Source organism: Ochlerotatus camptorhynchus, unplaced genomic scaffold (assembly GCF_037179485.1).
Source record: "Ochlerotatus camptorhynchus isolate MF236.1 unplaced genomic scaffold, CSIRO-AGI_Acam_v1.1 ptg000402l, whole genome shotgun sequence".
NCBI classification, from domain to species: Eukaryota; Metazoa; Arthropoda; class Insecta; order Diptera; family Culicidae; genus Ochlerotatus; species Ochlerotatus camptorhynchus.
In genome coordinates, this window is record NW_027040888.1 from 1,196,047 (window position 1) to 1,202,046 (window position 6,000).

The window sequence follows — 6,000 nt, forward strand, 5'->3', positions numbered from 1 at the left end:
ATTCCGACTCTCAGTGAAAGGTGGAAATACCATACACCAAATCATAAAGCACTTACCTTGTCATACAGCTCACAAAAATCTGGGTTTTTTACATTATTATTATAAAAAACTGCCCATCTCAATTCAGGCGCACTGTTCGTTTGTTTTGGGTCCCCAACGCACACTTTCTCGAACCAGTACACAAACACACTTCAAAAATACAATGTTAATTTCATTGCCTATTTTAATACGATTCCCACCACTTCCTACCTTATACACTGCTTTACAAGCTGGTTCTATATCCCAACTATCAATTAAACGCGAGAAAATCCGCGGCGGCAAGCACAAAATCGCGAAAACTACTCAAACGAGCAACGTGAAAATACGGAAACGTCAATCGATTCCCCCCGGCGCCATACTATCACTTTCCTGTTGTGGTATTCTCAGTGCATTTGCCTGGCAATGCTAGGCTAGTTGTCTCTTTTATTCTCACACTCTTGAACGATGCAAAATGTATGACGTCATTATCATTGTCAAACAACGGTGAGAATGGTGGAAGGAGACAAAAAAACACACTACCAGTCCTGTTTTGCTGGCACAGTCTCAGACGGTGTGCGTGTTTACTTTCAGTTGGGCTGATTAACAAGGTTGCTAGCATTATTTCAAATTATTCAAAATAAAACATCATTACAAAAATAAATGTGGCATGAGAAGTTTGTCAAAATTGCAATAAATGTTAATTTCGAAGGTTTATAATACATAATAATGCATTCCTACTGCATACATGATTGTATCGAGTAATAAGAGAAATAATGTCTCAATACTAAATTAACTTTTGGCAGCACTGACAGCTGACTAATGTGTACAAAAATTGTGTTCAATTTGTGCGTGACTTCTGCGTATCCTGAGCGCGGCTTATCAAACTTTTCAACCAGAGATAAAAATTCCGAATTTTTCGAAGGCAAAAAAGCAGCTTTAAAACGTAAAAATACAAATTCAGTATGAGAAAGCGTGGCGATTTGTAATTCAAAACCGGAAAGCGATGACGATTTTGAAGAGATCTTGGATTTCCTAACGGTGATTTAGAATCAGATTCAGAATATTCGGTCAATAATGATGATAGTGATTATGAGTTCCATTATAAGCTCATAGATGCAAATGAAGTCCGGAGGTTCGGAATCGACAATCAGACATACTTGGTTCCGGAAGTGTATGGAAGACTTTTAATGCTTGCCCAGGCAGTGAACTGCAGAGCTTCTCACTCGGGTAAATTGAAAATATGGATTTATTTAAGAATATGGAAATGGAAGGAAGTATTTTTGATTGTGATAAAATGACCGAGGAAACTGAAGAAATGATTCAGCACAGACAAACAGACATAACACATTTAATATTTCTCATTGTAAAACATCGTCGCTAAAACATTACCGCCATCTGTTGAGTACACTGTGGTGGGTAGTACGCTGAACAGATGGCGGTAATGTGTAAACGTCAAACGCAAGGAAATTGACTATGCGCGCCACAGGTGGCAGTACTACCAACTGAGATACTTTTAAATTGACTGTTAAATGCTTGATCGATGAACAACTAGTGAGCGTTATGTCTGTTTGTCTGTGGATTCAGCATGTGCATGATGATGCCAGAAATGAAAAGGATGAAGGTATGTTATAAATAATTCTTAATTATTGTTTTATTGAAGCTGATTTCCCTGTATACCAAAATTTCAATTAAAGAAGAAACCATAACGATAACCATAACCAATGCTCTTCAAAATAAATTTATATTTTTTTTCCTCCATATTGTTCCGAAAGAATAAAGGTTTCACAAATTTGTAGGTGGTACAAGTCTTAGACCATTGTTTGGGAATATTGCAACCTCCGTCAACATGCTTATTTCTATTATTTAAGGGCCGTCCATTAATTACGTAAGACTATTTCAGTATTTTTCAACCCTCCTGATTTTTTCCTAACAAATCCGAGAAATAACAAAACGAATCTTAAAAATAAGAAAATCCTAGACTCCCCTCCCCCTTAAACCCTTACATAATAAGTGAACGACCTCTGACATGAATCAGTTTGTTTTGAATCTGAACTTAACGCATGCCATTACATTCTCAGATAATCTTATAATTAAATTTAAATCTACGAGATTACAATACCTCCCACCTTTTAGAAAATAAACACGAGTTTAGTATATGTATTAGTATCCTTGCACCATAACCAATACATAAGCTCAAATCGCTAAAGCATACTAATATATACAAAGGGTGAATCCAATCTGATTTGCACCTTAAGCTAACGAGTTCATTTTCGGTGGTTTGCATAGAACTAGCAGGAGAGCCATGACTCGTGCAGAGGCCTGGGCATTGCGGCTCCTACCGTATCGGTTCCAGATAGAAAGGATTCCTGGACACCTCAACGTTGCCGATGCTTTGTCTCGTTTGATCGACAGGTCACAAATCGACGAGCCATTCGATGAAGACAACGATAAGCACATGTTATACTCGTTGGATGCAGGAAGTATGAGTATGACGTGGTTGGAAATCCAATTGGAATCTGAAAACGACAAAGAGCTCGGTGAAGTTAGGCTGGGGCTCCAGACCGGTAGGTGGCCGGACAGATTGCGTCGTTATGAAGCTCAGGAAAAGAATCTTAGAACACTAGACCCGTTAATATTTGAGCAAGACCTGATCATACTTCCAAACAGTCTTCGGAGACGAGCGCTGGAAACGGCCCACCAGGGTCAAATCGGCTGTAGGGCAACTAAACGGATCCTCCGCGAGTATTTTTGGTGGCCAAACATGGCAAAAGAAGCCGAAGAATTCGTTACCAAGTGTGAAACATGTTTATTAATTTCCCGAAGAAATCCACCTGTGCCCTTGATCAGCCGTCAGCTCCCGGAAGGTCCTTGGGAAATCCTACAAATAGATTTTCTATTCATCCAAGGTTGCGGTTCTGGGCATCTGCTGATGTGTGTGGACATATATTCAAGATATCTTCACGTAGTAGAGGTGAAGCAAACGGACGCCAGAACTACGAATGCCGCTCTTTGTAGAATGTTTACGGTATGGGGTCTTCCGTTGATCATTCAAAGTGACAACGGGCCTCCGTTTCAAGGAAATGAGTTTGTGGACTATTGGGAGGCAAAAGGGGTAAAAGTTCAGAAATCAATTCCCCTCAGTACGCAATCCAACGGTGCTATCGAGAGGCAGAACCAGGGTGTCATTAAGGCAATAACAGCGGCGAAGGAAGAGAAAAGAAGGTGGAGCGAGGCGCTTGCAGAATACATACATACACATAACACCCGTAAACATCACTCACGCTTAGGTGTCACACCCTTCGAACTGCTAGTTAGTTGGCGGTACCGGAAAACATTTCCCAGTCTATGGGAACACAAACAGACAGTGGATAGAAATGTGGTTCAGGAGGATGACGCTTTTACTAAACTCACTAGCAAGAAGTTTGCCGATCAACATAGAGGGGCAAAGGATAGTGACATTACGGTCGGAGATAAGGTTGTCGTTGCTATTACTCAACGAACAAAGACCGACCCAACATTCTCAAGGGAATGGTACACTGTGCTTGCACGAGAGAGGGTTAAGGTGGTGATTAGAGCAGAGAATGGAGCACAACTATCACGTAACGTTCAAGACGTGAAGAGGGTACCGGATGCTTATAACCCAAACGTGGGTACTACCCAAGAAAATAGTACACGGGAAGGGCGAGGTTTATCGCCACCGGTTGGAATCGACGCTAACCCGATTAATGGAAGCACGACTACAGAGAGACCAAGAAGGATGATTCGGAAACCAGCTAAACTTAAAGATATGTACTTATACCATGTATTTGAATGAAGAGTAGGCGTATAGGAGGATGTAGGGAATGAGAGCAATACAGGCAGCGATGTATCTAGAGTGAGAAAGAGAGATAGAGAGAATAAAGGTGTGGGAAGAGCAAAAAAAGGTACTAAATAGGGGCTTAAAATAAAGAGAGTCAGTCGTATGAATAGCTTTGAAGAGGAAACACGGCAACATAATTTACATATAAAGGAAAATCCGAAAAATGGCCATGCCAGGACGGTCAGGACACGACACCACCTTTCATTTATTACTGTATTACCTTGACACCCAATAAACCAGTACTTTTATACAACAAGACACGACCTGACATGTGCTGTAACCAGTGACGTCGGTGATTTCGGAGGGTCCGTTGAAAACATGGCCACGGGCGGCCAGAACGGACTGAAAGTGAAACTCCCACCTTTGGTGGTGAAGTCAGTACCACTCGACAAGCTGGCTCAAGTGATGGCAACCCTTGGCGTCGCTGCCGAGTACAAGCTGTGCGGGATTGGCATCCTCCACACCAAACAGCTTCGGCTTTGATGAAGAATCCTAAAGTGGATTTTTTCACACACGGCATCCTGGTCGACAAGCTATTTAAGGTAGTCATCAGAGGCCTACCGAATTTCGAAACGAAGATGATCGAAGCTGAAATTAAAGACCAGTACAAGCCTGGCTCCCATCGCCGTCTTCCGGATCAAGAGGAGGAACAAAAGCCAGAGGAAGTACCAGGATTGTCTTTTCCTGGTACACCTCAAGAAGGGGATGGTGACGCTTAATGAGTTGCAAGCAATCCGCACCCTCTTCAACGTCATCGTCCGTTGGGAGTCCTACCGTGGTGGCCGCCGCGATGTAACGCAGTGTCAGCGCTGCCTCAACTTCGGGCACGGCACCCGAGACAGTAACATCAACCCACGCTGCAGCTTCTGCACAAAGGACTATGCCTCCTCCGACTGCCCAGAGGACAGTCCTAAGGTTATCAAGTGTGTCAACTGTGGCGGTGCTCATCAGGGCTCCGACAGGTAGTGCCTCAAACGCGAGTAGCTCAAACGTATCCGAAAGGATGCATCGACCACCGACCAACCAGGACGTAAAAAAAGTACTCGGGCCAGGCGATTTTTCGCCTCTTCAAACCCACCAGCAACCGCGAGTGCAACCCGCTACCCCCCCAACCAACGCCCGGTGAACAAATTCCACTCCCCCTGGATCCTGCAGAACACCGCCAACGCTAGAAGGTATGTACTCGGTGGACGAGTGTTGGAACATGCTCGTCCATGTTACCTGCGATTTCCGCAAGTGCACCAAGAAAAACGAACATTCGAAACTATCGTGAAGCTGGCTATGCATTATGGCGTCTAAACCACTATGCATTATCACGTGGAAAGCTTGCTCTGCTTCTTCTTCCTCGCATTTCAAGCTTATTGCGTATGGCATATTACCTTATTGCGTGCTCTCAACTTAGTGTTCTAGATGCACTTCCACAGTTATTAATTGAGAGCTTTCGATGCCTGTACCATTTTTGCATTAGTATAATTGTGTGGCAAGGCAAGTACAATCATACTGTATGCCCAGGGAAGTCAAGAAATTTTCCAACCCGAAAAATTCCTAGAACGGATCGGGAATCGAACCCAGCCACCTCCTGCATAGTATTGCTTTGTAGCTGTGCCTTTACCGACTGAGCTAAGGGAGGTCCCTTAAGAGCAAAAACCATCGAGCTTGCGGACTTCCTCCGCAAGCATACCATCGACGTGGGCTCCTCACCAAGACCCACCTCAAGTCCGGCGACAGTTGCTGGTTGCCGGACCACAACATCATTCGGCTTGATCGTACCAGCTCCAGGAAGCGTTGTGTTGCGATCATCGTCAGGAGAGGGGTAAAATACCACAGTCTGTCACATATCCGCACCTCTATCATCGAGGCCCTTGGTGTGGAGGTAGAGTCGTCGACTAGATACATCCAGTTCATCACCGTCTACTGCCCTCGACAGTGTGCCGCCAGCAGTGGACTAGCGGCTAAATTCAAGAACGACCTGTCCACCATCACACTATAGGAAATCAGGCGGACAAAAATAAGAAAATTTACTGTTTCGTACTCAGATTCTGGAACACTCCATCAATAGTAAACACTTTGACTAAGAAGTTCCCAAAATTTTAGGTGTCTTTGATTTTTAGTTTCAGAGATAT